At 48.7% G+C, this 24,058-nt stretch overlaps 1 long non-coding RNA gene across 2 annotated transcripts in view; it reads right to left on the bottom strand.

Annotated features, from left to right (window-relative positions):
* Positions 1-3,380: 3,380 nt before the first annotated feature.
* Positions 3,381-24,058, bottom strand: part of LOC118549865 (uncharacterized) — a 116,680-nt gene continuing 96,002 nt past the window's right edge. For both annotated transcript variants that reach the window (XR_013442711.1, XR_004924273.2), the window contains exons 2-3: positions 6,043-6,525; positions 3,381-3,501 (exon numbers count right to left, since the gene is read on the bottom strand). This is a non-coding gene — a long non-coding RNA (uncharacterized LOC118549865). The remainder of the gene's footprint in view (positions 3,502-6,042; positions 6,526-24,058) is intronic.

The raw sequence follows: 24,058 nt of genomic DNA, 5'->3' as shown, positions 1-24,058 counted from the left end.
CCTGAGTTTGAATTCTGATTCTGCCAACTACCATGTGATATGAGGCAAAGCACTTAACCTCCCTGTACCTCAGTTTCCTCCTCTGTTTCACAGGGACTATCAGAAGGATAAAATGTGTTAATAAGCTTAATGCACTTAGACCCATGTCTACAACATAAGTAGGTACTCTGCAAACTTTTTAAAAATAAAACAACCAACTCAGATATCATCTCTTCCAGCTTGAAAAATCTGAAATGTTACTGAATCAAGCTGACCTTGTGCACTCTTAGCTGTAAATGACCCTAGCCATGAGCTCCCCTCCACATAACCCTGGGACAGAGTGGGGGACAGCAGACAGACTGTGACCCAGGGCAGGAGCTGACCTGGGAACCCAGGATTCTGAATCCAACCCAAACCCCAGGCCTTCACTCTCCATTTACCTATCTGGGGAGCTTAAAAATCAGACAGATTCGCCTCTCAAATGGGCTTAAGCACTGTCCTTTCGGAGACAGCTTCTCAAGGTCATTGCAAACCCGGGATCTGATGGCTCCTCCCTGCAGCCTTCTCTCCCAAATATTGCCACGGAGGCCCGAACTCCGGCTTCAAGAATTCACGATGTGTTCGGTTCACTTGCAGTCCCCCCGCCACCCACTGCCACCCTCCATCCCCTGGGGCCCGGAAGCAGCCTGGGAGCAACACTGCTCGCTGTCAGGGGAGCCCATCTAGCCCCGGCTTGACATTTCAGCAGCCCGAGACCCGGAGATAAAAGTGGTCACTGAAAAAGTTCATTCCCCCCTCCCTCTCCTTTCTGGAGGCTTGATAGGCATCAGGGTGGGTGCCAAGATGGTCCTCTCCACCTTGCTGCCACCACGATTCCTGCTTTTTGAGGAGGAAACCTTCACAATTGATGATTACAAAGAAGCAGTTTATCACCTGTGCTTTTATGATTGCAGCAACTAAGGGGAAAAAGATGTCCTTTCAGATAAGCATTTGAAGGAGGGGGAGAAGGATTTTCAAAGCCTCCTTTGTTCTCCTCAAGAGCCATGCCATGAAGTTCTGGCAGGCAGCCCGGGAGAAAGGAGAATTTTAAAAAAACACAATCGGAGCTGGCTTCCAAGCCCCTGCACCATCCCTGTCATCAATTAAGGCTGTTACTTAACAAGCGGTATGGACCATTGTCTCATCCAGCCTGTGCTCCCTAATTGAATGTGGACTTGTGATGAATTCTCTGGAAAAGGGCTCAGTGCAAGGAGGTCGCCACCTCGGCCCCCTGGCACTCAAGACCAGCTCCAGCTGGGCTGGCGTGGGCCTCTGGGGCACAGTGCTGGCAGGGAGATAAGAGAAGGACCTTTCTGAAGCCCCTCGGTGCAGGCAGGGAGCGCGGACCCAGGACTCTGAGAAGGGCAGGCTGCCAGTCCATGCTGGGAACTCAATTTGGGAGCTGGGGAGAAGACAGGAGGTAGAGTCCGTGCCCCCAGTGACCTCAGCCCTGCCCAGCAAAGCCCCCTCCCCAGGTTATGAAGCTGAACCTCATCAGGGCACAGAGAGCTGTTGGGGCCTCAGTCCACAAAGGTGTAGGTTGAGCTGCTACCAACTCAATACATATGATGTTCAAGAAGCTGTACACTGTCAGTCACAGCCTTGCCCCTGCCAGCCATTTTCCTTAGCAAACTAAAACTCTGATCCTCCATGGTGTACAATGGAGAGAACCCTTGGGGATAAAGGAGGCTGGATCTCATGTTGCCCTGGATCACCCAGACCTTTGGGAATGACAAAGTGGTGGTGTTCAGGATACTCCCCACTTTACCTTGTGACCCCAAGTGGACGCATGAAGGTTTTCTTTGCTCTCTACAAGATAGCTGAGATCAAGCTGGAATGGTTAAATAAAACTTTATCAAAGGCTCCAGAGAAACAAAAGGGAAAAAACACGGAAGAATACAAAACCCAGTCATCCGGTTCAAGAGCCACATCTGGTTCAGGTTCACTTTGGAGCCTTCCTAAGGTTGCTCACCACCAGGATGGACTCCTGGCTTGGCCCCTTGCCAGAGGCCATCTTTCCCCCGCTCGTCCAGGATCCTGGAGGTCCATATCCAAGTAAGCAGGATAGGATTTACCCTCCAACCTACCTAGGACCTGCCTTCTGAGTTCTGTCCCAGAACCCATCTCTTGCCTGGATAATTAAGGCAGGGACCATCCAGCAAATTCCTCCAGGAGGGAGCACATCTACCCATCTGACCTTGCAGCCCTCAGCATCATGAGCATATAGGAATGCAGCCCCATGGCCTCACACAGGGGCAAGAAACACATACATTTAAAAGCAAAGGGCGAAAACTCAGCCTTCAGCGTAGGTTTCCTGCCCATCATTACTCCAGGGCTCTGGCAATAAAGCCCGCCCTGCTTGGCTGGAGTCCTAATGCACCTGGCTGGCTCTTGCCAACTCCCTGCCCTATGCAGGGGTCTGGAGGCACTTCCCTAGAACTCGTGTTTGCTGGCAGAGTCCCCACACTAACCAGATGAACCATCCGTATCCGCAACCCCTACCTGATTTCCTGTCCTACTGACCCCACCCTACTGCTGCACCCCACCCCAGCTCAGCGTAGCTGTTGACACCAACCCCAATAAAGCCTGGGGTCATCCTAAGTCTTCTTAGAACCCATGAACGGAGTATCTAGTGGCCTTCACCAGCAGCTAGCCACACTTGTGATTGAGCGATAATCAAGAGGTAACCTGACAGAAACCTCTTCATTCTCCATAATTTTCCTCAGAAAGAACATCCTATAAATTTCTATAAAGGAAGAGGAGGCCCCCAAGAGGGCTGGAAGCAAACAGAACCGGTCTACATGAAGCAAGGGTGAAGATTTGTTTGATACTCTGAAGAGGGAAGAGAAAAGGAAGGAAAAAGACAAAGAGCTGGCAAGATCACCAAGCCTGTGTCCCACCAACTTCCCCGAACCCTCTCTTCAAATCTCGCCTCCCCTAATCTTCAACAAGGCTACGAAACTCCACGAATTCTGGAAGGGACTAGAGGATATATGGAACCCAGTGAGGGAGAAGATCCAGACAAGCCTGGGGGTGGATGACACAGGAAAAAATAAGTGAAAGAGCTCAAGAAATGACAGGTTCATGTCACAGGATACAGAATTTATATTCCAGTCAAGCGTAATAGACCTCTAAATATCAAGAGGTCTCACTCACATCATACAAGTATAATCAGTATAGCCACCATTTTCCTGAGCACCTACTATGTGGCAAATTTTGCACGCTTTTGTCAATCATCATAACCCTGTGAGGTAAGTATTATACCCATCTTAGTGATGAGGAGACCGAGGTTCAGAGAGGTTAAGTAACTTCCCCCAAATCACAGAACTATTACGTGGCTGAGCCAGGATTTTTACCTGGGCCAATGGAATCCAAAAGCCATGCTCTCCTCTGTGATATGCTGGACTCCTGAAATCTCCTGGCTCCCTTCCATGTTCATCTTGGTCTCCTCCCATTCTCCTTCCATCTGCTCCTGACAGCCCGCTGTGGAGACATAGTGAGATCAGCTGTGTGAGGCCACAGTCAGTCAGTCACTCAACAAACATTTCGCAAAATCTTACCATTTGCCAGGAATTGTGCAGGAGATTGAGGATTCAAACACAAGTACAACACAAACAATGGCCAAGTGCTGGGTGCCCTGGCAGACAAGCCTCCATGGAGCTACGGGACGGCACAAGGGGGAGCCCAGGTTCTGTCTTGGGGCAAGTGGCAGAGAACAGGGCACTAGAAATGCAGGGAGTTTCTTTGGCCAAAATGGACCACACGCAGTCTCCTGATGCCAAACAGCTGAGCCAAGAGACCCCCTACGGAATGACTTTTTTTTCCATACTTTTCCCCTTTGCCAACAAGGAGAGAACAGAAAGTGTAGGCTCAACCCTACATGGAAGGAGAGGAAAGATGAAACTAACTTTTTCTAAATACCTCCTCTGTGCCAGGCACCCCCTCAGGCCTCACAGCTACATTTTGCTGAAGGAGCCGCAGACAGGTTCAGGAACTTGACCTGGGTCATTCGGTTGGGAAACACAGAGCTGGGATGCAACCCAGTCCCGCCTACCCCAAAGCTCATGAATGATGCTTCCAGCACACCATGCCTCAGCACTTCCAGGCAGAAGCTGCTGGACGTCCACCTGAATGGACTGGCTGATGAAAATGTGGCCCAGCAGGTAGCACGTGCGACAAAGGGACTGTGCCAAAGCCAAAGCCACCGTTGCCGGGACCCTCCCCAAGTCAGAGGAGAGGAGATGAGGAAGTATATGAGGGTTTGGGGTGCATGCCTGTCCATGCTCTTCGGCCTCCTCCTCAGAAGGCCATCCCCCCCAGGCTCTCTTGACCGCCCTCATCCCCACCTCCCCTTCCCAGCCAGGAAGTCTGAGCACCAGCCTCGGGAAAATGTCAGCCAGGCCTGGCCAAGCATATGCCTGTGTCATTGGCACCCGCGGGGAGCTCCAACAGTCGGAAGGTGGAGGGACCGGGTGCCAGGGGCGGGGCAGATGGCATCTCGTCAGCCTCGTCACTGCTCTGAGAACCCTCAAACCTACTCTTGGCTACCTCTCTGAATCAAGGGCTGCCCACGAGCCCTCATCACCCATGCTCATGGCAACCCACCCAGCCTGCAAAGCCATGCCAACCCATGAGCTGGCGGAGACACCGCCACAGTTCCAGTCCCTCTGCCACCTGCCTGTTGTCACTCTTCATTGAGCATCGTCGGCCTTCCACAGGGCTGCGCTCCCAGGCTCCAGGCTTCCAATCTGCTCTCTGGGAGGCTGACAGAGGATGGGCAGGGCTGGGGGAGGCCTCCCTTCCTCGCTCCCACCAGCTCCTTGCCCAGGGCCTGGATGTTGGAACAAGTGCTAGGAACCCAGATGGCAATTGCTGCCATCTAATTATGCGTGCATACGATATTAGCCAAAAGCATTTGACTAGCTCCTGGGGTCTCAGGCAGATCAAACGGAGAGGCGCTGGGTTTGGGGATTACTTGGGCAGGGTAATGGTTGACAAGATGCCTACTGTCACTCAGGCAGCCACTGGCAGGCTGTCTTCCCCCAGCGGAGCCCTCACTCCTCACCTGAAGGAAGACGAGCTGGGAGCTCAGGCCTTCTGGGACCGACACGGGCTGGAATCCTCCGTGGCTCCTGGCTGCTGGGCTTTCTCTGACCCCGTCCTACTAGTCACCCCATTGAAGACCTTGCGCCTCACCAGGGTGGAAGCAGAGGATGTGTGTTTTCCAAGAATGGCATTTATGTGCTCACAGTGAAGCTCATCTTCTCCTAAGTCTACCGTCTCTATCTTGCCCGTTGATAACCCCTGATCTAGAATCAGTCTCCAACCCACGTGGCACTCGTTTACAGTTCATGGGAAACAATCTGTGCCTTTGCCCAGCCTGGCTTCCTGAAGGTCAGTTACCCTGTTCGGTTCTGTTTTCTTCCTGGAACCTAAGCTACTTGGGCACATGCTTTGCACGCATGAGGGGCTCGAGACGTGGTTATTGAGCTCAGCTTCACAACTCTGGTCAGCTGCTTCCTGGTTACCTACTATATGACAGGTTCCGTGCGGGACCATGGGATTCCCACTTGAACCAAGCACCGTCCCCGCCCCATGGAATTCTACATCCCAACCCACCAACATTTCACTGTGAGTGACTGAAGTAAAGAAGGACCCCCAGAAAAGGAAAGGCAAGGCGGGAGCTGAAGGTAGAGAGCGGCCTGAATCATCACATCAGGACCTCCCAGGATGTCAGCATTTGCTTGCTTTGCAGACAAGGTTCTTTGTACCCATTGTGCAGGAGGCAGGGAACTGACAGGAGGCTCTCTGATCCCAAGTGATGTGTGCGAGTCGAGGGATCAGGACATATATGTCCAACATAACTTTGCCTCCTGTACTCATCACTTAAGAAGGAAGAGAATGGCATGGACTATGGACCGCAGGAGTCAGGAGGCTTCCTGCGCTGTCAGGATGTGGTGGAGCAGCGTGAGTCCCCGAGAACAGGATGGGGAAGGCAGGAAGGGACCAGGAGCCAGCACCTACCTGCCTCAGGTGTTGTGGAAACTGAGGCCGCGGAGGACAACGGCTTCTGAGACTCCGTCTGGTGAACAAGCAGGTACCATGGGACGCAGCTGTCTCCAGTCTCGGTCCGGGGTGAGTGCCAAGAAGATGTAGAGGGTGTGACCCTTGGAAGGCTCACGTTTAAGGACTGGGATTCAACGGAATCCTGGACCAGAGATTGGTGGGCATACAGGACAGGGCACACAAGCCCACGGCCAGAACAGTTCAGGCACATAACCAAAGTCATCAGAACTGGTGTGTGGCATTGAGGTGGGGCCAGCAAAGACGAGGCAGGGGTCCTCACCCGGGGCCTTTTGGAGCAGCCCTCTTCACTCACTGATTCACTCTGGCTCCAGGCGCAGGACATGGCTCCCCTTTATATGAACGATCAGCAGGCCGGCTGTGGGCAGGACCTGCTGGGTCCAGGCAGGGTCTTCCCAAAACAGGTGGGACTTCAGTTGAGCGCTAAAGGAGAAAAAGAGAGGGGAGAGCATCATTGGAGTGAGAAAAGGTACAGAGGTGGGGTTTTCATGGCATGTTTCTGGTCCAGTCAACAAAAAATGTGTTCTACTGGAATCGAATATTTAGAACCAAGAGTAGTGCTAATCACATCTGGGAATACAAATCGGGGCTAGATCATAAGGGGAGATAGTGGGAATTCCTCTGGAGGAATTCTGGAAGCACGGAAAGGATATATATAGAGTGGAGGTGGAGGAATGCACGTGGAGAAAGTGGCCTCTTGGGGTCTCACATCATCTATGGAAAATCCAAGGAGAGTGTAGGAAACTTCTCATTGTATTGCTGACCAGGTAGAGAGTTCTAGGCAGGAAGGAAGGAGATTGCCCCAGGCCATTAGTGTGTGTGTGTGTGTGTGTGTGTGTGTGTGTGTAGGACCCGGTGCTGGGGAAGCAGAGCCATGCTCACATTGTACTCTCTGGGGCCACCCCACACCTGGCTTTGGGTCCAGGGCTCGGCTTTGGGATTAGCCGTGGGATAAAGACAAGGCAACGTCAACTGCCAGTTCCCACTCTCCCCTCCAACAGCCTTCTCTTCCTTTCCCTCCTCTTCCCTTTCTCCTGGTCTCCACAGAGGATGCGTTCCCTGCTTCTCCCCGCTCCGCCCCCCCCCGCCACCCGCAGTGTGACTGCCTTCCAGCCACAGGGAAGCGGGTGTGTCAGACTGTAGATCACCATGGAAGGGTTGACACCTCGTGGGTAATGAAGAGAGAAAATGCATCAGGGGTGTTTAGGGGAGATGACAGGTGATCACAGAGGCCTCGTCCTTGCCCAGATGTATTTTGTCAACTGATCACTCAGCAGACCGGAGAGGGAGCTCAGTCAAGCCCCCTGGGTGCTCTGGAGGGATGGGGGCTCTTTTGATCCCAGACTTGCTTAACTCTGGCCTTAGCCACACTCCTGCTGCTCCCCAGTGGGGTGGAGCTAGGAGGGGACAGGCTCCCTTTGAAGCTCATCCCAACACTGGGCAGAGCTTCCCTTCCCTGTAGAAAAATGAGAGCAGCAAGCTGTGATGTGCTGGGAAATCAAATCCCCCGAGAGCAGAGCTGACGCTCAGGCCAGGAGTACTGTGGCTTGCCACACGGCCATACTTGTCCAAGACTCCTCCAGCCTGCAGAGACAACATAGCCATGTGACCTTGAAAAGCCACCAACTCTGACCTTCAGCCTCGTTATCTGCAAAACAGAGATAAGTCCATATTTTGCTAAATCTAAGAGACCATTGACTCTAAGACCCACCATTCTTTTTTTTTACCACTAAGAGAAAGTAAACACTGCCAATTAAACTATGACATGCCACCAACGGTAAGACCCACCCGGCTGCCAGAGATGTTGAGATGAGAAGAAATATCAGTGTGAAAATCGTGAAATGTGATCATTCTGCACAAAGCTCTGCAGACGATCAAGCTATGATGAGCATCAGCATGCTTCGCAAACTATGAAACACAGAAACATGACTTGTGCGCAGTACCAGAAGGTCGATTCTGGGAAAGGTCTCGATGGCGCTAGAAAGTGAGCTTCAGGAGGGGAGGCATCCTGGTCTGTCTCCTTCATCACAGTGGCCCCAGGGTCTGGGAGACTGCTCAGCACATCACAGGCTCCCGGTCAATATTTCTGAATACAGAAATGATGAGTGATCCATGACGTTCCAAAACCTGACAGTTTCACACCGTGACAGGTCCATCTGTGCAGCCAGGCCAGGGGGTGCTGTTGAGTCTGGGGTCTGAGGCCACTGCTGTTCCCCTTCCCGACACCTTGGGTGTGTATGAGGTGAGAATCCAAGTAGACTCAGGATTAGGCTCCCTGAGACCAGCAGGGTGCCCCCCACCCCACAGCCTGGCTCAATTTTCATCCAACGAGGCTGGCAGGCTATCCCAGTGAACAAGTGAGAATTATCCCGACTCCTGAACAACATAAACATCGGAAGCATTTATTGAACAACTGCATGAACGCCCAGGGGCTGAGTCCTGAGTCAAGGTGTCATCGAAGTTGGTTTCTTCTGGGCCTCTCTCCTTGGCTTGTAAGTGGCCCCCTGCTCCCTGCATCTTCACATGGTCTTCCCTCTGTGCATATGTATCCCAATCTCCTCTTCTTGAAAGTACACCAGTTGTGTTGGACTAAAGTCCATCCTAGTGACCTTATTTTACCTTCATTACCTCTTCAAAGGCCCTATCTCCAAATATATTCATATTCTGAGGCACTAGGGCTTAGGGCTTCATCATAGGGATTTGTGAGCACATAACTCAGCTCATAACAGTTAGCTAGTCCAATAAGCATTTAATAACTAACTACTGCAAACCAGGCACTGTGCCAAGTGATGGGAACATATAAGTAAATAAGACTGCCCTCAAGAGGATCACAATCTAGTGGGGAAAATAGACACAGAAACAGATAACTGTTCTTTTTGGTGGAAGTACAATGAGAAATGTATCAACCCAGTAGGAGTGCCAAGAAGGGCCACCTGTCCTAGCCTGAGGTGTCAGAGGTGGTCACGGAAGGCTTCCTGGAGGAGGTGCTATCTTAGCTGACTATGAAGGATGAACATAAGCCAAATTGAGGTTGGGGAGAGGGGGAAAGAGGATACTCCTGGGAGAAGAAACAAGACCCCAAGTGCGTTGAAGGACAGCCATGTGGCAGGGCAGAGACAGGGTGAGACACCACGCTTGGCATCCTGAAATTGCCCCTTAATGCAATTGAGAGTAATGCCTCCTTAAATTCTGTGCCCCAGGGACTTCACTTGCCTCACCCCTGTTCCAGCCCTGAGAAACCACAATTGTTTCAGTGTTGCTGGAGCAAGAGATTCAAAGCAGGGGCTAGTGAGCAACAACACAAGAGAGAGTTGGGGGCGGGTCCTGGAGGACTGTGTGCAGAGAAGGGAGATTGGCCTTCGTCCTGTAAGTGACTGAGGTGAAGGGATCCAGGATGGACTTCAGCTGTGTGTCCCTAATTCTTAGCCTCTCCAACTAGGTGGACACGTACTTCATGGGTGATGGTGAGGCTTACCCACAAAGCATGCACCCAGGGCCTGATTAGTAACTGTCACTATTATTCTTCTGCCCAGAGTGGCTCCTTATCCTTGGAGAAGGGTCAGGTTGTTGCAAGAATTAAATGAGTTTATGTAACGTGCTCAGTATTGTGCTTGAAGCATAGTAGGTGTTCAAAAACATTCATTTCTTCTGAGTCCTTTTTGGTGCTTATCACATTCTGCCATTTAGTATATTTACTTGTGTGCTAACCTCTCTTGTTCTTTATGGAGCAAGGACTGTGATTTATGTCCATTTAGCAGAGGCAGGATGGACTTGTGGCAATAAATGGGTTTTGAAGTCAGACAGAAAAATCTAGATTCAAATCCAGGGCCACCGCTTACCCACCAGCCCTAAGACCTTGGACCAACTTTCATTTTGTTAAACCTCCATTTCTTCATCTAAAAATACTCATCTCTAAAAATACTCAGGTGGAAGTGCTGGGCTCCTGAGACACGATTAGCAATATTTGTTGAGTGTGTGAAGGAAGAGGGAAGAGAGAAGCTGCCTGCCTTGGCTTCCCACCCTATTGCCCACACTAAGACCTAATCACCCTTGACTTTTCTGCTCTCTGACCTCCTCCCCTAATTAATCACCACACTCTGGTCATGCCATCTCCTTCTTAGTTTAAAATCCATCCACTTACCTTTCTCCCTACTGCCTCACTCTGAACCTCTTTATCCAGGCCACATTTCTAGGCTGACTTCCCCAAGGGCCACTTGCTGTTGAGTCATCTTCTATATGGATGCTGTTGGCCACCTACCCAAGTATCCATCTCTCTTCCACATGGTGCAAAGGTAAGTGGATGCATCAAAGTCAGCCATGGCAAATTCATTCTCCTTGTCGGTGATTCATTTGGGAAGGGGCAGGGAACCCAAACCTGGCCAGAGAAGAGTAAGGAAATCTGCTGGAGGGCTTCAGGGAAAGTTTTCCTTACTGATAAAGAGAGACACACGGAAAGAGACGTGGCCCCTCTCCTTCCGCCAGAGGGTACCCTGTCTTCATGGGAGGCATCATGCATGGGAGGGGTCATGGCCAACAGGCCGAGGACCCCAGAGCAGAAAGATGGGAAGACCCTGGGTTCTCATGGCATTGTGCAGCTACCCAGTTAACCAAGCCTGGACACGTGCTGCCACCATGCTTCTCGCCATGTGAGATAAGTGGCTCTTATTGCCTAGCTAGTTTTATCTGGGTTCTCTAGGACTTACAGCATCCTGACTGACACAGCTTCCCACCCCCAGTGTCAACTCTCAAATCCTTCTTGACCACATACTAGAAAGATCTGGTAGCAAATCTGGCCATGTCAGCCTTTCTATGGCTTCTCCTTGGCATCACTTCCAAATCCAATTTCTTAGCATGGCCTTTGATGCCCTTCCTGATCCAGCCTCTGCCTTCTCTACAGCCCTACATCCTTTTACTTCTCTCTCTCCTGGGCCCTCTTGGCCCCTCTTACCCCCACCAATGCTACAATCTACTCTCAACCTACTGGGCAAGCCATTTCACCTTCCCATGCTCAGCTTCCTCATCTGTAAAGTGGAAATACTCATAGTATCTACACCATACAACTGCTATGCAAACGAAACGAGTTCATGTATATAAAGAACTGGCGCCCAGATTAATCTGTAAACTGCTACATAAATACTGTCGTGTCATTTCTCCAAATGTGCCTTTTTTAGGCTTCCTGTTTCTTTCCACTGGCCCGAGGCAGAAGACAAGCCCTAGAGGATAGCAGAGTCATAGGTTAGGAGGAGCCTGAGTCCCTGAATCACCACATAGGCATATTGAGCTATTACGTGTGCAAGCAATAAATCCTAGTATGAATTTGTTTGTTATGCAGCCAGCACTCCCTAACTAATAGCAACTCCCCTACGCCATGCCCCCAGCTACCCTGTGATAACCCTTGTTCTCCAGACCAGCAGGCCCTGCTGCCATTGTCAGTTTAGATTTTCCTTTCCCTTCCTAACTAGAAGCAGGAGTGAGTCAATTGACCTTTGATTACTGTTATGGGTTGGATTGTGTCCCCCCAACAAAAAAAATATGTCAAAGTCCTAACCCCCAGAACCTTAGTATGTGACCTTATTTGGAATGGGGGTCATTGCTGATGTGATTGGTTAAGATGAAGTCATATAGAAAAACAGTGGGTCCCTAATCCAATATGACTTCCAGCCTTACGAGGAGAGATGGACACAGGCATGCACAGAGGGAAGACAATGTGAAGACAGAGACACACTGGGCCAAGGCCAAGTGGTGATGGAGGCAGAGACTAGAAAGAGGCAGCTGCAGGCCAAGGACACCCAGGGTGGCCATCTAGCACCGGATGCTGGAAGAGGCAAGGAAGGACTCCACCCAGAGTCTCAGAGGGAGCGTGGCCCTGCCGACAACTTGATTTTGGACTTCTAGGCTCCAGAACTGCAAGAGAATAAACTTCTGTCATTTTAAGCCACCTGGTGTGTGGTACTTTGTTTCGGCAGCCCTAAGGAACCCATACAAGTACCAGCTCTTACAACAGAGTCAGAACTAGAGCTGAACCTTCATCAATCTGTGTGGGTGGAGCAGAGGAAGGAAGGAAGAGACAGGAGGAAGGAGAATAAGAAAGGTGAAGATGAAAGTGACTTTTACTCCTGTTTAATCACCTTCTAGACAGTTCCCAGGGGTTTTTTTTAAGGCTCTGGGTATGGAAAGAGATTTCTTCCATAGAATATCATAAACATGGGCTTGAAGCATCCTCCTGGAAGAAGTGAGGGAAGCTGAGGAAAACATCTCCTTCAGATCACCAGTTGACAAAATAATACGAGGTTATAAAGCTAGAGTATCCCTATGGCCTCATAAGCTTGGAGAGAGAATGAAACACATTTTGAAAAAAAAGTGAAGAGAGGCAGCATTGGGTAATTTCTGTTACGTGTCTTCTGGGCACCAATAGCCTATAAATAGACAGCGCATCTGGTTTGGGAGCTGTCTTGTGGGGGAAAGTAAAGACGAGGGTGCCATTCCCAGGCTACAGGCTCTGGACCTTCCCAGAGTTGTCCAGACCGTGGGGTGGGGGGTAGGCTGTGTCAAAGAGTTGGGGGCAGCACCAAGCGCCCTGGGAGGGCAGCTGCAGGGCAGGGGTAAGGCAGAGGCTGGGTGGTGGGTTTGCTGGCCTGCCATGCTCCAGGGGAAGAACAAACCCCCTGTCCCAACATTGGTGCTGTAGCCGTCAACATTCTACTCCTGGGAATGATGGGGATTGCGGTTTCCCATTGCTGCTATAGCAGATTACCACAAATTAGGGGCTTAACACACAATTTATTACCTTACAGTTCTGGAAGTCGGCTCAGAAAGGGTTTCACGGGGCTAAAATCAAGGTGTCAGCAGGGCTGCATTCCCTTCTGGGAGTTCTACGGGAGAATCCATTCTCTGGCCTTTTGAAGTTTCGAGAAGCTGTACAGTTTCCTTGTCTCCCGTGTCTTCAAAGCAAGCAACATTGGGCTGAGTCCTCATCTGCCGGCTCTCTGGGTCTCCCTCTTCTACCTCCTTCCTCCACCTTTAAGGGCCTTTGCAATTATATTGGGTCCATTTGAATAATCCAAAGTAGTCTCCCTATTTTAAGGTCAGCTGATTAGCAGCCTTAATTCCATGAGCAATCTTAATTCCCCTTTGCCACGTAAAGTAACATTGTCACAGGTTCCAGGGGTTAGAAAGTGGATATCTCTGGTGGTGGGTGGACATTATTCTCTTTTGTCTCTGATCCCCAAAGATACAGGTCCATCCTACAAGCAAAATACAAATGCATTCACCCTACTCTGGTACCACAGTCGGTATCAGTCAGTGTTCAGCCAGAGAAGCAGAATCAGCAGGAGGTATATATTAAGAGATAAATTGCAGGAACCTGCTTACATGATCATGGGGGCGGGCTAGGCAAGTCTGGAGTCTTCAGGGCGGGCTGGGACTCTCGGGTATGGACTGAAGCTGCTGTCCATGAGCAAAATTTCCTCTTTTCTCAGGGAGGTCTCAACACTGCATTCCAGATCTTTCAACAGGATCAAGCCTACCAGATGATCTAGGATAATGTCCCTTATTTAAAGGCAACTGACTGTGGATTTTAATCACATCCTCAAAATACCTTCACAGCAACATCTAGATGAGAGTTCAATGGAATGAGTGGGGGCTCACACCACATTGATGTTTCAAAGAGACCATCACACAGATAAGGTGGCTCACTAAGGACCGAGTCCTTTGCCATAGCCCCTGTACCTGTTGGAATAGATGACAATTTCTTAGGATGGTTCTCTCCGTGGAGTTAAATGGGTCTAAGGAGCCCACGAAGCCAATTCTGCTCCACTGTTCTCTGAGATTAGCAGCTCCTTAAGAATAAAGGCTAGGAGGGCGCCTGGGTGGCTCAGTTGGTTAAGCAACAGCCTTCAGCTCAGGTCATGATCCTGGAGTCCCGGGATCGAGTCCCACATCGGGCTCCCTGCTCGGCAGGAAGCCTGCTTCTCCCTCTCCCACTCCCCCTGCTTATGTTCCCTCTCTCACTGTGTCTTTCTCTGTCAAATAAATAAATAAAAATCTTAAAAAAAAAAAAGAATAAAGGCTAGGATTTCACATTTATATTTATATCTGGCAGCGCCAAACCTAGTGTTCCTTGTATAGGAGAGACATACTAGGGAAATGATGGTTAGAAGAATTTTGTCTTTGTTGAGTATATATTCTCTCCTGTGCTTAACCTGCCAAGCCCTTTGGGCAGCCGCCAATTTGACTGCATTTGCAGCTACTAATTCAAATGTTGGTACAAACTTGCATCCTATCACACTGTCGTATATGGCTAGGTGGCATTGGGGGGATAATGAGAAATCATCCTAGGGGTGGGAGTGGGGCGGAACACTTGAGTAGATTAGAGGAAGAAGCCATGGCATCTCTTTGTAGAGACATTTATAAACAAAAAAGAGCCCAGTCTGCCTGGATCAGGGTGAATATTGACTTGTCTAAAGACAAGTATCCTCAGAATGGCTCGACAGCCTGAGAGATCTCTTATTCCTGACTATTCCAGATCTTTGGGAGCTCCACAATGTCCTTGATACCAAGGTCAAAGAGAAGAGTCTAACAAGCCAGGCCTTCGAGAACATTTTACCCTAACTCCTTATTTTACAGAGACTCAGAGAGGGAGAGTGATTTGCCCAAAGTCACACAGCCAGCTACAGGCAGACAGATCTGGAACTAGAAGCCAGGGTTTGTGATTCTGATGCACTTTTTAATTTTCACTATGCTGTTGTGTCAACTTCAGGATGTCACATACTCAGAACTCAATCTAAGCATCAAGAAGAATTGGACATATTTCTCCAAAGTTCAAATGATACATTCACTGATGGGAAATCAAAAAAGTGACTTAGAGATTTAACATCTGCCCATTAAGTAAGCATGTGTTCTAAATAAAAATAGTTGCAACTTAAGAAAGGTTCCCTGTCCATTCTCTTCAACCAAATTACCTCTCTGGGGCACCTGGGTGGCTCAGTCAGTTAAGTGTCTGCCTTCAGCTCAGGTCATGATCCTGGGGTCCGGGGATCAAGCCCCACATCAGGCTCCCAGCTCAGCGGGGAGTCTCCTCCTCCCCCTGCTCATGCTCTCTCTCACTCACTCTCTCTGAAATAAATAAATAAAATCTTTAAAACCAAATTACCTCCCTGAAGTCCATCCAATATGGGAGTTCTGGAACCCACACTGACTTCACAGGATCATTGGATACTTGTGAATCACTGGCTTGAGCAATCTCATGAAAACCAAGCCCAGGTGAAAGCATTTCATTTGCACTTAACTAGATTACTACCCAAAAATAATTCATGGGATGTATCATAATTTATTTTTGTTTCCCACCAACCCTTTAATGATTTATTCAATGGAGGAAGTCTTCCCTTTGTCCATAGTTATAATCTTGGTCTTGGGCATGTTCCATAGACTGGTGGCTAGGATGCACAGAATTCTCAGATGACCTCCCAGATTGCCACCCCTGGTGCAAACATCCCATACCCCCCACACACACTGAGTGTGGCCAAGACCTGTAAATACACTGAGATAGTCACTCCTTTGAGTACCTCACCCTGCATAAGACTTCTTCCTAGCAGACTGGATGGAGATTCTCCTACTAGGAGCTGAGGATCCCAGGCTGACAGCTAGCAAGAAAATGGGGGCCTCAGTCTGACAACCACAAGGAACTGAATTCTGTCAATAGCTTGCAAGAGGTTCCCAAGCTTTGGATGAGAACAGAGCCCAGCAGATACCTTAATTTCAATGCCTTGTGAGACACTGAGCAGAGAACCCAGCCAAGCAAGGGCCGACTCCTAACCTATGAAAACGGAGATAATAAATGGGTATTGTTTCAAGCCACTGGGTTTGTGGTAACGTTTTCCACAGCAGTAGGCAATTACAGCTGGCCCTTGAACAGCACGGGTTTGAACTGCACGGGTCCACTTAAATGCAGATTTTTTTCAATAAATGCCGTACAGTACTGCAAATGTATTTTCTCTTCCTTATGGTTTTCTTAATACCATTTTCTTTTCCCTAGCTGACTTTATTGCAAGAATACAGTATAGAATACATATGATGAAGGATAGTTGGAAGGCAGGCAGGGACAAGGGGCGCCCCACCCTAAGAGGAAACTGCCCTTAAGAGGATTTTTATACTCCCCTGGAAGGAGCCCTCCACCCTTTCCCATGTGACAAAAACCTGATTGGATGACAGGTGCAGAGAGGGTTCATCAGATTAAAACAGCCGGCCCACAAGCCCATAAAAACCCCTAGACTTAGAAATTCCGGTGGCAACACTCTTGGGTCCCCTCCCTCCTTGAGAGCTTTGTACTCTACTCAATAAACCTTGCTTTGCTGCCCACCACTCTGTCTGGTCTACCTCTTCATTCTTCAAAGTGGCGTGATCAAGAACCATGGGCACCAATGGGAAAAAAAAATCCTATAACACATACAGCATACAAAAATATGTGTTAATTGACTTTGTTACTGGTGAGGCTTCCAGTCAACAGTAGGCTATTCATAGTTAAATTGTGGGGGAGCCAAAAGTTCTATGTGGATTTTCAACTACACAGGAAATCATCTCTCCAACCCCCACGTTGTTCAAGGGTCAACTGCAATAAAAGAGCTTCCTAGCATTCTTGCTATGAAAGCACAAAGGGACACTAACACTTACATAAGACAGTGAGATAAATGGGCAAAGCCACCCAAGGGGGCTCTGACGCCCGGGCCCCAGTCGGCCACTCCCATTGTTGAGGGCATCCGTGTCTAGTCCCGCCAGTCAGGAAGCTCTGCACATAGAATGTCCGATCAGCATTTGAAGTTGTAAACACAATCTCCGTTCAGAAATCTGAGTGTTTGGCAATACCCACAACTCTAGGTTTGATTTGGTGTCGTCTCCTCCCCGCCTGCCCCCCCCATAGGACCCTGCTGCCTCTGGAATGCTTGAGCTGGGAAGGGGAGCAAGCTTCCCACCCGCGGTCCTGCAAGGGCGTCCCTTGTCAGTCACAAACTGCTTTGCATCCTTCTCATCCCAATCAAAGTGCCTCTCCCAGGCCGCTGGCCCCCACAGCCACCGCACCACCAGGCCCTTCATGGGAGTGCCCAGCCCATGCTGGAATGTAAGGATTCTGTGGTGGGGGCTCTGCCAGGCCTACACATCTTCGATCTCTGTTCCAACACCACTTAGGTGTGTGGTCCTGGAGATGCAAGGCTACACTCTGGGTGGCCAGGCAATCGCCCCTGTCCTTGAGGACCCCCTCAGGCCTGTCTGGGCTCCTGCCAACCCTGCAGCCTGGGCCCAGCGGGACAGAGTGCCTAAGGCCCTTGCCAAGGGACCCACCCGTTTAAACTTGATAATCAAGTTCCTTCCAATTCTCCCTCCTCCACTCCACCTCAGCCCGGTTTGAAATCTTATCTCTTTTTGGGCTGAGAAAGAGACTGTTATTCTCCACAGTCTGGTTCATGATATAAAATCTGTGCTCTGAGCCCTCTGGCTTTGGCTTTTGATATTTAAAGCCAAGCTTTAGAAATTCAAAAATACCCTTTTTTCTCTCAAGCACCTTGCCCTTAGAATTGAAATCCATGGCTCTCAATACCATTGCCTCTACAATAGATTTACAAAAGGCTACTTAAGAGCTCAAAAGCCAGGAAAGGGACTCTTTGTTCTCTCTGTATGGTCCCTACCCTCAGGGCAATGCAGGAGAAAACCAGGCTGCACAGCACAGGGTGGGGCCAGCAGTGAGAGGGTTAAAGCAACGGTGAGAGCACCGAGTTTAACACCGAAATTTGACTGCGAGGCATTTATAAAATGCTGAGGTGTTTCCCCCAGGCACCGCTAGGTGTGGTTTTCAGGGCTCATTCCAGCAAAAGTACTAATAAAGATGAACAGTAAATATTATAAATATTGACACAAATAGTTGACAGGGAAGTTTATTATGGTCATTTAGGAGCATTTGCTAATTTAAACTTTTTGAAAATAATCTGGGAGTTGCTACAATGTGCAATTTTAAATGAATGCTTATTTTATACCTGAAAGAGTATATAAAAATATAAGAATCCACACATACCTGGACAACTAATTTTTGATAAGGTACAAAGACAAGCCAGTGAATAAAGGATGATCTTTAGAACAAATGGTGCTGGGACAATTAGACATTCATATTTTAAAATATTAACTTTTATCCATGTGTCCCACCATATACAAAAATTAACTCAAAATGAATCATAATCCTAAACATAAAACCTGAAACCATAAAACTTCTAGGAGAAAACATAAATCTTGGGATCTTAGGTTAGGCAAAGACTTTTTATCAAAATAAGAAATTAAAACAGTAGCATCAAAAACATGATCCATTAAAAAAAAATTGATAAATTGAACTTCATCACAATTAAATTTCTGCTCTTTGAAAGACACTGTTGAATGAAAGATACCCCCAGACAGGGAGAAAATCTTGGAATATATGTGACAAACGTCTTGGAGCCAGTATAAATAAAAAGATTTTAAGATTCAATAATAAAACAAACCACACAATTTTTTTAAAGGAGCAAAAGATCTGAAGACATGAAAAGATGCTCAGCATCCTTATTCATTACAGAAATGCAAATTAAAACCACAGTGAGAGGCCACTTCACATCTGATAGAAAGATCTACATGAAAAAGGCTGGCCACAGGAAGTGTGGGTAAGGAGCTCTCATCCACTGCTGGTGGGAATGTTGAATGGTACCACCACTTTGGAAAACAGCATGGCAGTTTCTTAAAAAGTTAAACACACACCTAACCATATGGCCTAGCCATTCCTCCCTTAGGTATTTGCCTAAGAAAAATGAAAGCCTATATCCATACAAAGACTTCTTTTTTAATAAAGATTTTTTTTTTAATTTATTCATTTGAGAGAGACAGAAAGATAGAGAGAGCACAAGCAGGGGGAGCAGCAGAGGGAGAGGGAGAAGCAGGCTCCCTGGTGAGCAGGGAGCCCAATGTGGGGCTCGATCCCAGGACCCTGGGATCATGTCCTGAGCTGAAGGCAGACGCTTAACCATCTGAGCCACCCAGGCGCCCCCATACAAAGACTTTTACAAAAATGTTCCTAACACTTTATTTGTAAGAGCCCGGAAGTGGAAACAATCCAAATGTTCATCAACTGGGGAACTGAATAGACATAGACGGTGGTCCGCCCATACAATGGAATTCTACTCAGTAATAAAAAGGAATGAACTATCAATCCAGTTGACAACCATGAATGAATCTCATGTTGAGTGAAGGATGCTAGATAAAAAGGAACATGCTATATGATTCCATGTATATGAAATTATCAAAACGCAAACTGATCTGTAGTAACAGAAAGCAGATCTCTGGGTGCCTGTGGGGAGAGAATGCCAGAAGGGAGGGGGGCAGCGGTTGGGAAGGATGGATTACAATTCTGGGGGTGATGGATGTGTTTATCATTTTAACTATGGTGATGATTTCACAGGTATATAGATACACCGAAGCTTAACAAACTGTACCTTTTAAATATGCGTGGTATCTTGCATTTCAATTATACCTCAATTACACCTTTTTAAACCTGTTAAAAAGATATGTTTATAACAACAACGTGTGTTTCTGGGTCTGTCACAGGAATAGACTTCTAACCCAATCCATACATACCTTCCAAAACCTGAGCTTAGTCACATAGATCTCCATACAACTCCACATAGATCTCTCAGATTCCCTGGTTGATCTCATTAAATGTTGTGAGTAAAATGAACATTTTTAAATTGGTGCTTACAAGAAAATATATAACTAATTTTTTAAATGTCTTTCCAATAACTATTAAAATCTGAGTTTTGTGGCAGGTACATCAGTAGACGTACCCTCATACCAGGTTTTCAATGATCTGGAGTCGGAGCAGGTGAGAAGGGGAGGGGAGTTTTGGGTGAGAGGTGGGGAGGGATGGGGGTGTGGGGTTGGGGCTGGTGGTTGGTGAGGATGAGTATCTTCATCTGAAACACAGAGCCCCAAGGCACTGGGCCAGAGAAGGAACGAGCAAGAAAGACTGAGAAGGGGCCAGGATGGGGAGGAGACGGGAAGGCAAGAACAGGTTGTTGAGTCCCACAAAGCTGGCAGGAATAATCCTAATAGCTACAATGTATTGCATGCTGTCTATGTGTTATCTCAGTTCATTCTTAAAACCCTGTGAGGTGGGTACTACAATTAAACTCCTTAAAACACGGAAAACTGGTGTCTGATAGAAAATCTAAATAGCTTGCCTGGGGTTAGAAACCCCAAGAGCCAGGGGGTTTCCAACTGTAAGCAGTTTGCTATTGCTGCCATAACTAACTATCACGGATTTAGTGGCTTAAAACAACAGAGATTTAACCTTTAATAGTTCTAGAGGTCAGAAACCTGAAATGAGTCCTGCGGAGCTAAAATCAAGATGTGGGCAGGGCTGTGTTCCTTCTGGAGGCTCCAGGGGAGAATCTGTCCCTTGCTGCTTTAAGCTTCTGGAAACTGCCTGCATTCCTTGGTTTGTGGCTGCAGCCCTCTCCAGCCCCCTTTGACTCTCCTGCCCCCCCCCTTATGAAGACCCTTGTGATGACACTGAGCCCAGCTAGATAATGCAGGGTAATCTCTCCATCTCAAACGCTTGGTTTAATCACAGCTGCAAAGTCCTTTTTACCATGGATGATAACATTCACAGTTCCTGGGGATCATCTTTGGGGGGGCCATGGTTCTGTCGACCCCTCCCCCCCCCCGCCCAGGCCCTGGCCGATATGACTCCTTCAGTCAAGATGGAAGGCCTTTGCTGATCAGTCCCCAGTCGCCTTTCCCCACATCCCCTCCCACAGCTGACACTGCATCCAGAAGTCACAAGCTGCCTTGTACCGATGAGGCTGCCCCCTCCTCCTCAGCCTCCTCCCCGTGATGGCCCTCCACTGCAATACCTCCCTCTTGTCCTCGTCAAGACCTACTGAAATCCCAGCTGTCCTCCAAGTGCCAGCTCCCTGGGAAACCTCTCCTAATCTTCAGCTGGGGGTCCTCTCTGCTCCCCACCACTGCCATGGCATTTGGGTTTCACGTTCAGTCTTAGACGGGGACAGCAGGTGTAAGCTCTTTAGGCAAGAATCGTATCTCATTTATCTGCGTAGCTCCCACAGCCTACAACACGGTGCCCTGTACACAGTGTTTATCCTGCACCTGAGTAGATCAATGGATACACACACGCCAGACCCAGGTAAAGCATCCTCTGCCTCTCAGCCCCAGGAGGCACCGGTCCCCTCCAAGGCCCCTGGAGCCCCGGGCCTGCCGTACTTCACCTACGCCTACAGCCAAGCTCAGCGAGTTTGCTCAGAGCGGCTCTAACTTGGAGCTTGGGCTCTAATGAACAGATGGCATAAAGAACGGAAGGGATGGCAAATTCAAGGCAGAAAGCAGGTGAGGTTGATGGGCTCTAGTCCCTGCATCCACATGGCTGGGAAAAAGCAGAGCAAGGATGCTCAATTTGGGAATGTGTGGTCTCTGACCAATTCAGCCTCCTGGGTCAGCCCGTTCCTGCCATCTGGGGCCCAGTACATGCCTTTGCACCTGGCCCCACCAGCCCCCAGGAATATGCTCCTGGACACTCACCCAAAACAATTATCAAAATACCACACTGCTACAGACTTCAAAGTCCATATGCGGAAATCCTAAGGCCCAATGTGATGGTTTTTAGAAGGCGGGGCCTTTGGAAGGTGCTTAGGTCATGAGGGCGGAGCCTTCACGAACGGGATTAGAGCCCCAGACAGCTCCCTCTCCTTCTGCCAAGTGAGGAAACAGCTATCTATGAACCAGACACCAAATCAGCCAGCAACTTGATCTTGGACTTCCCAGCCTCCAGAACTGTGAGAAATACATGTTTGTTGTGTAAGCCACCCAGTCTGTGATATCTTTGTGATAGCAACCCTAACAAATTATAACCACACAGAGCTAACATCTTTATTTTACTTTACCTACTGAACCCAAAGCGCAAGGAAGGGAAGGCCCCATTCATTAGTGATACCACCACCATGTTCGTCAACCAACATTTATTGACACATTGGTAAATGGCACCAAGTTAGAGAGTGGCTCACTGACTCCCAATCCCTGCAAACACAGGTGCAGATGTGTGTGTGTGTGTGTGTGTGTGTGTGTGTGTGTGTGTGTTGAAACCCCCATGGGGTTGGAAGTGGAGGCCCTCAGTATTCTTCAAGGCAAACCTTGGTTTCCATTTCTTGTTGATTAAATACATTACTTTGCTTATCTACCTACTCTGTGGATGAAGGGGTTTGAGGCCAGAGATTTATCCTTTAAATTAAACAGTAATACGATGGATCTTAAACAAAAATACTTCAAGAGTTCCTCCATAGAATGTGTGAGTCCTGGGAGCCAAGGAGTGGGGAATAATTCTGGCCAAATGATTGGCACTTGCCTGACCATTGATGCTTTCTGTCCCCAGCATGGAATAGGGATGAGAAATGGATAAGGAAGAGGGAAAAGAAAATCTGACCCTCTTAGATAACTGTCCATCTCCTCATTAGTCAGAGTCTCTCAAGTAGTTTGGAATCATGTAAATTTCCACTCCTAGTCACTCTCTACCTAATAGAACTTTAGAAATACATGCTAATAGCAAACAAAGGTGGATTTTGGCATCTCGGGTGTTTGGGACTGGACAGAGCACCGCATCTTTCTCTTGAAATATCAGACAGTGTCCACCGCACAGCGGATCCGCAGAGCTGTTTACACTAAACAACAGACCACAAGGATAAGGAGGTGACGTACTGACCAAATCAAGGGGGCACCATTCACGTTGTGGTCATGCAGTGGTATATTCATTGTGATAATTTTCCAGCAGATGGCAGTGATGCGTCTTGAGGAAGGAGCCCTTATTTATAATTTGTACCAAGCACCATCTAAGCTAGAGGCCATGCTGCAATACCCAGAGTGTCTGGTTCACCTACTTGACTTTGGGTGCTTTTCCTTAGAGAAATGGTACAGGGAATGCAAAAACAGTCAGAAGGCCAGGCCATCCCAACCTGTGTCTATATGATATATCCACTGTGCCTGTGTGGGGCTTGATTTGAGATAGAGAAGTGGCCTGGACAGACAGAGGCAAAGCGACTAGCTGACGGTGTTCTAACCTCCATCCTGGTTCCTGACCACATCCTGGTGTGGAGGGAAGAGTGGGGAATGAATGTCTTTCTCACTGCTCTGTCCCCACAACCCAGAATAGTGCTGGACACAGAAAGGGTGCACAATACAAGTTAGTTGAGGGGAGGATGGATGGTTGGATGGATGGATGGATGGGTGGATGGTTGGGTGGATTCAACAGACACCTGCGGAATGCATGGGCGGGCTCTCCTATCGTTTGGTTCATTTGCTCCAGCTGGTCTTCAGAGAGAGACAGCAAAAGCAATGACCAGGGACTTTTCTGATGGAAGGCAGAAACCACCAAAATGAATTCACTTAAAAGATCTCCCACCAGGAAGCAGCCCCTAGAGAGTCCCCTTTCTGGGGGAGCAAATCTCTTCCTTAATCACCACGTGCTGCCGCCCACTGTTATCACTCACTCAGTCCAGCTGTCCGTCCCACCTCTCAGCAAAGCCTATTTACCAAACCCATTTGCAAGTCTAAAATGTAATCACTGGCTTCCTCCTCAGAATGTTAATCTTCCAACAGGCCTTCCCTAAGCCAGGCGGGAGCCCCTGGCTGGCTAGCTGGGTATGGTCCTGCCTCTCCTCCCACATTTCTGCTGCTCAGCACCAGAAAACCACAGACAAGGCAGAAATAGCAATCAGGCAGAAGTCTGGGCTGGGGCCAAAACACCTCTGCTGGGGATTATCAAGGGCAGACTGGCCTTGGACCAATCAGCAGGCTAGGTTTAGGGAGAAAGGCTGGGGGGCCCCAGGTCAGGCCTCAGGTGCAGAGGGGCTCCATCCTGCTCAGCTTGACATGATGCCTGCCCACA

This window comes from Halichoerus grypus, chromosome 11 (assembly GCF_964656455.1).
Source record: "Halichoerus grypus chromosome 11, mHalGry1.hap1.1, whole genome shotgun sequence".
Lineage (NCBI taxonomy): Eukaryota > Metazoa > Chordata > Mammalia > Carnivora > Phocidae > Halichoerus > Halichoerus grypus.
The sequence above is the reverse complement of the archived record's forward strand: the minus strand, read 5'-3'. Positions and strand labels throughout refer to the sequence as shown.